Source organism: Humulus lupulus, chromosome 5 (assembly GCF_963169125.1).
Source record: "Humulus lupulus chromosome 5, drHumLupu1.1, whole genome shotgun sequence".
Lineage (NCBI taxonomy): Eukaryota > Viridiplantae > Streptophyta > Magnoliopsida > Rosales > Cannabaceae > Humulus > Humulus lupulus.
The window spans coordinates 193,839,314-193,846,947 of NC_084797.1; positions in this window are offsets into that span (position 1 = coordinate 193,839,314).

The following is a 7,634-nucleotide window of genomic DNA, read 5'->3' on the forward strand; positions in this document are numbered from 1 at the left end:
GAGCATGTCAGGATTTGTGAATTATTGTGTTTATGAAACATGAATGATCTTGTATGAATTTTATTAGGCATAAGGTAAAAGATAAAATTCATGGTGATTTATGCCTGCTGATATGTGTGCATGGCCCATGCACACATGAGTTATATGAGAGGGCAAAATAGTAATTACGTGAAGCTAAGGAATGTCGTTTTGATTATGGTATAGACTCATTGAGAAGTTGTGGTTTTACTTAGCTTGGACCTGAGGTAAGGAAGTTAGATAGAATTTATGATTGTTATATTATGAATGGTAAGACTGTTGTGTGAATGAAATGTTATGAATTATGAATGCCATAATGTGATGATATGTTGGCTTGTATGAACGTTGTATGATATGAATGGATGTTAGCGTGATGAACGTGACACATCAAAATGGGTTGCTAATGATAAGAAGACGTAACCCGAGTTACTAAGGATATGAAGACGTAACTCCATGGGCGGATGCACCGAGGTTATTCAAGGACCAGAGACTCTTGTTTACCTCAAAGGGTGGCATGGACAAGTTAGCGGGCCATGTTCATAAGGAATTGTTTATGATTATGTTATGATGTTTGGTGATGTTTATGATTTTGTTATGATGTTATGATGTTTATGATATGATAATGGTGACATTATGTTGACGTGAATATGTTTATGTTTATGATATTGATGCCAATTTTTTGATGATGCTATGATGTATAAAGATGAATGATAGTGTTTGTAATTTGTTGTATCTTACTTGCTTGTTGTTTGTACTTCCTTACTGGGCTTTTAGCTCACCCCCCTTACTTTCCCTTCTAGGTAGCAAATAGGTTTCTCTATGGCACGCATGGTGATGTGGGGAGTTCTATCGTCATGGTGTGTATGGTGTGGGGACATCCTATAGACGAAAAACGATCAATTAAAAACGCCATTTTTAATAATGTTACGTTTTATGAGACTTTTTTTTTAAACTTATTAGTGGGATTTGAATTATTGATTGTTTTAGAACTTTGCATAAAAACTTATATTTTCTTTTAAAACTATTTGACCCAACTTGAATGTTTTAAGCAAGAACCCACTGAAACCTTTATAATAAGTGGCTTTCTTTATAAACCAATGAAAATGTGAATGTTTTATTAAGTACTAGTCTAGGGCGTTTTACAGTTATGCCAAGAATATGTCCACCAATTTTAGAAAAAACTGGGTTCATTTGTCCTATATAGTGGCTGTCCAAACTTGGTCCCCAAATTAAGAATACGAAAAAAAATTAGTTTTTTACCTAAACTTTGAAATAACATAACTCACTAATTTCTAAACGTTTTTTAGTGTTTCAAAAGCTCAAATTTATGTACTGCATCTCAACAACAGCACAGTAAAATTTATTTTTACGAAATCAGTTTATAGTGGATGCTTAAACACTTGGAAGTCACGGCTCAAAACTTGTATTTTTGTTTTAGGGTTTTTAACAAAACCCCTTAGGATTTTGGATCCCCATTTTTACAAATCAACATACAAGCATCATAAAAATTATGAAGCAACTACCATAGCCTTATTACATCACCAAAAAGAAAATTTAAACATTAAATACACAAAATATTGCTTTAAAATAAAACTATACAAAAACAACCATAAAAAGTAAACTTTTTACCTCTTGTTGTTCTTGTTTGGGTTTTTGATGTTTCTACTAGCGTTAGATCCTTCAAAACTCTTTCAAAACCTTAAACCAACTCCCCCAACAACATATATAGTTAGTTATTGAAATATTTGTGGTTAAAAACTTTACAAATTTCAAGTTTTTGAAACTTTTACCTTATGGAAACTCTTCCAAGATCAATGCTTAAGCTTCCAAGGTTTCTTAGGGCTTTAGTTAGTTGAAAATGATGAGAAAACTTGAGAGGAAATTTTTGAACAAGATCAGTTTTTTGTTTGGGGGGGGGGGGGGGGGGGGGGTTGGAAGAGCTTATACAACTCTTAAAATATCTAAAACACTTGAGTATTTTTACTTTGTGTCATTAACATTAATCAAATGTGATTAAAGCATAATCACTTTTCTATCACCTTTTTCACACTTATAAAGTTTTGAAAACAAAACTTAACACATAATAATTAAATTAAATGCCTCTCATATTTAATTTAATTAGTCACACATTACAATTTAACCTAAGGTCCATTTATGGAATAAAATTCCCCAATTCGGTAAAATTAAGCATTTAACACAAAATGCCTTAAAATTTCCATTTCCTCTTAGGTTTATTATTTTTGACCAAACTTTAATTTTTATGAATGTATTTTATGCCCAAAATATATTTTCCATAGTTTTTCATTTTATTGTCCGAGATTTTTACCCGATTAGGGTTTTTGAGTCGGTCCAAGACCGAAAGTCTTATCTTGATTTTTAATCAAAAAATTCATAATATGGCTAGCAATAACTCATGGAAATGAATTCCAAAAAAATATAATATTATTTAAAATAATATTCTCAACTCGGGAAAAAAATCTCGACCCGAGTCGTTTAAAGGTACCCGAAACGTAGGGCGTTACATATACCCCATCCATGTGTGCATGGGCCATGCACACATGGGGCAAATTGTTCATAAATTCTAAACATGCACATTTTTTTCACATAAAATCACAAAAGAATAACGCAAATTCTACTTATTATCCATGCATGGTTACAAAGTAAAAATTATATGTTTGAATAATAGACATATATTTGAACATAAAAGTGCATTTGCATGCGACATGCATATGTGAGAGCGTTGTTAAAAAGTGACGTTTAAAACGACAATTTCTACATGCTCATTTCTAACCTCTTCAAGTAAACAAATTCAGCAACATATTCTTTGTACCATTATTTATTTAAGTCTCAAAGTTTATTAAACTAATTCATTTAACCCCTTTAAATTTCTCATAAGTGTATCATTGTTTAGAAACAACAAAACTTGTAATTTTTAGATGTACTTATAAAATTTCATGTTTCTTTTAGAAAATAACATTTTCTTCTAAATTAACAAAATTACAAGATTAAGTGTGAGAAAATATAATTTTTAAGTGTGGGAAAAATATATTTTCACTTGTATTATTTAAAACTTAAATTATGTAGTGTAAACCCATTACTTTTAACAAAATAATTATTTTTAACTTAATAACATAAACTTCTAGCAACTATTTATTTTGTTTAAAAAAAAATCAAAAGTGAATTTAAACCCAAGCAATTGCTCATTAAAAATAAAGAAAAACCGCACTTAATAATAATGTAAAAAATTCTTGGTTATATTTTAAAAATATAAATTTAACATATACATAATTTAAGGTAATAATTTATTTCAATATACACACATAAACTTTAACCAAAACTTCCAACTACTTAATCACTCAAAAATCGTAAACTTTAATTGAAAATTATATTTTTCTTCATAAAATATAAAAAAGTAAGTGTAGGTATTAATTTAGTAAAAATACCATTTAAATGTGATTTTAAAATACCATTTTATTTACATAAAATCAACACATCCTTGGAGACATTACTTATGCATACAAATCATTGTTTCTCCAAAGTTTCTTACCAAATATACACAAAATCAGCAAGTATAATCATCATGAAAATCATTAAATTATCCTTTTAAAAAGAATCAAGACACACCCTTCATTTCACCAATTAATCTAGCATGTTCATAAGTGACACAAAAGTAAAAATAACACATCATGCATCATACCTATGGTTGAAACCTCATCATCCATATTTCATGTTTGCTTTTTGCATGTTTACAAAATATTGGGGAGGATTACATAAGCATGAAATAGATCAAGACAACACTTAGGCCCTAGAATGCATCTATTAACATCTTTAAAGGAACCCATTTAAAATCTTACAAACCTATCATGTTTCTAAGATTACATTGGCATGAACACATAAAGATGAAACTAAGCATGCTTGAGCAATCACCCCTAGACCGAAACTCTCCTAGCCAAAAACAACCAAAACCCTTGCATGCTTCTACATAGAATAACTTTTAAGCCAAACAAAACATAACATCAAATCATAGGGAAAACCCTAGGTGTCATAACATCAATATCACCATGCTCATGATTTTAAGATCAAAACAAATATTCATAACAAGAGATTGACATAACACCATACATCAACAATCAATCCAATACACGCACACCATGAGTATATATATAAAAAGATTACAACAACAATAAGGACCATTTCAAGGATAGAGGTTCCATTACCTCATTTGATAGAAATCAAAGAACTCCAAAATAACTTTGGTCACCCTCTTGTTTGCTAGCCTCCAACACCTTATCATCATCACCAAATCATTACACCAAACAAGCCAAAATCCCATATAGATCAACATAAGGAACCAAAACACTCTTACCCTTGTAGGTCGAAACCCTAAGCCACACTCCCTATGCTCTTGTAAGATTAGGAACTAGCATTACCATGGATTCCATTAAACTTAGAACCAAGGAAAGGAGGAAAGAAATCATAACCCGAACCCATACCTTACAGACTTCGTGTAACACCCCACGTCACTATGGCTGCTTCCTGGAATGACGAATGACCCTACAAACCAACACGAGTCTTTCCATCGTGCTTTGTCCTCACTTGCACGCTTCCTGGCAAAACTTCCCAAGAGGTCACCCATCATGAGACTACTCTAGGTCAAGCACGCTTAACTTTGGAGTTCTCAAGTGATGGGCTATTGGAAAGAAGATGCATCTTGTTGGCATAGGTAGTACCCATCAATCCATTTAAGCCCTCTTCAATTGTGTAGTCCCATACCTACACAGTCTTAGAATCATCACACTTGACCTTCCCCAGGCAATGTGGGATTGCACAAATTTTTACCCAGTCTTCCTCTGGTGGATCACGGGATTCTGACTGTCACAATCACCCCCCTTAGGAATCCGATGTCCCAGTCGGCCACACTTCTGGCTGGGTCAAAGCTCTGATACCATTTGTAACGCCCCCCGTCACTATGACTGCTTCCTAGAATGACGATTGGCCCTACAAACCAACATGAGTCTTTCCAGCATGCTTTGTCCTCACTCGCACACTTCCTGGGAAAACTTCCTAGGAGGTCACCAATCATGAGACTACTCTAGGTCAAGCACACTTAACTTTTGAGTTCTTAAGTAATGGGTTATCGAAAGAAGATGAATCTTGTTGGCATAGGTAGTACCCATCAATCCATTTAAGCCATCTTCAACTGTGTAGTCCCATACCTACACAGTCTTAGAATCATCACACTTGACCTTCCCCATGCGATGTGGGATTGCACAACTTTTTACCCGGTCTTTCCCCTTGTGGATCACGGGATTCTGACTGTCACACCACTACCCTTAAAATTTAAACCACAAGGATTAAAATTTAAATCACTACCCATAAAATTTAAACCACAAGGCTTAAAATTTAAACCATTACTCTTAAAGTTTAAAACATAAGCCTAATATGACTTAAAATTTGAACCACAAGGTTTAAATTTTAAGCCTTTAGGCTTAAATCATAAACATAGTCCTTTTAATCTATAATTTTAATCTATATAATGTAATGTGTAAATCTAATAAAAAATCTTTAAAATTTAAATCAAATGGCTTAAACTTTAAACCACTAGGCTTAAAATTTAAAATATTAATATTTAAATTTAAACCACAAGGCTTAAAATTTAAATCAATGGCCTTAAAATTTAAACCACAAGGCTTAAAATTTAAGCCAATACCCTTAAAATTTAAACCCCAAGCCTTAAATGGCTTAAAATTTGAACCACTAGGCTGAAATGGCATCAAAATTTAAACCACATGGTTTAAATTTTAATCCTTTAGGCTTAAATCATAAACCAAGTCTATTTAATCTATAATTTTAATCTGTATAATGTAATGTGTAAAATCTAATCCAAAATCTTTAAAATCTTAAACCAAAAGGCTTAAAATTTAAACCACTAGGCTTAAAATTTAAACCACAAGGCTTAAATGACATCAAATTAAACCACAAGTTATAAATTTTTATCCATTAAGCTTAAATTATAAACTAAGTCTCTTTAAACCATTAAGCTTTAAATTTAAACCACTAGCCTTAAAATTTAAACCACAAGCCTTAAATGACTTAAAATTTGAACCACTAGGCTTAAATGGCATCAAAATTTAAACCACAAGGTTTAAATTTTAATCTTTTAGGCTTAAATCATAAACATACTCTCTTTAATCTATAGTTTTAATCTATATAATGTATTGTGTAAATCTAATCCAAAATCTTTAAAATTTTAAACCAAAAGACTTAAACTTTAAACCACTAGGCTTAAAATTTAAACCACATGCCTTAAATGACATCAAATTTGAACCACAAGGCTTAAATGGCAACAAATTTAAACCCCAAGTTATAAATTTTTATCCTTTAAGATTAAATTATAAACCAAGTGTCTTTAAACTATAATTTTAATCTATAAAATGTAATGTTTAAAATTTAAACCAAAATATTTAAACATCTAAACTGCAAGGACTAAAATTTGAACCAAAAGACTTTAAATTTAAACCATAAGTTTTAAATGGCTTAAAATTTGAACCCCAATTTTTACATGACATCAAATTTAAACCCATAGGTTGAAAATTTAATCCACTATTCTTATAATTTAAACCATAAGATTTAAATTTACAGCACTATTCACGAGGATTACAAAACTTTGTGCGCTACAAAACTTTGTAGCGCACCAATTTTTTTTTTTTTTATTAATTTTGTGCTTTGTTTTATTTAATTGTTAAGTGTTGTGATTTTTTTTATTTGTTAAAATTGTTGGTAGAAATTGTTTGAATTTAATTGTTAATTGTTTTGTTTATTTATTAAATTTATTTTGTAAAATAAATGAGCTTTGCTTAATTACTAAGGTGCATGGTAAGTAGAGATGCACCTTAGTAATTAAGTGTGGGCATGTGCATAGTTGCATGATGCACATGCAGTAGAATTTTCTACACACATTTTGTTTCCTTTTATTTGAATTATTTTTATTTAACTAAAAGAGTTAAAAAGAAAATAAGACAAAGGGAAAGAAGAGTGTGTGCGTGTGAATGGAGGAATGAGAAGATAGACTTTCCTTTTAAATCCTATATTAGTTTCTCTTAATTTTTTGTGAATTATGGGAATGGATTTGTGATGGGATAATGGAAGGAATTAAGGGAAGGAATATTGGGAAACTTCCTTTTTCTCTTCCTAGCTTAGGGTTCGGTCAGGGTTCGGTCAAGGGGGCTTGATATAGAGAGGTTGGGAGTGTGAGAAACCTAGTGGCTGCCGAGTTCTAGAGAGAGAAAGAGAAGAAAGAACGTGAAGAAGGAGAGAAGGAGAGAAATAAAGAGGAAAAGGAGAAGAAGGGCATTCACTACTACAAAAATGGGCTTTCCCAACAGTTTTTAACTGTCGCTATTGAGCAACGACGACAGTCGACTAACTATCGTATTTTCCTATGCTGGCGTAGGGGTAGCTACGTCGAGAGTTAAAAAATTTCACTGTTGCAGGCAACGCCGACAGTTATTAGGTGTCGCCGTTGTTGGCAACGCCGACAGTTAAAAATTATCGTTGTTGTGGGGCAACGCCGATAGTTATTAGGTGTCATTGTTGCTGGCAACACCGAAAATTAT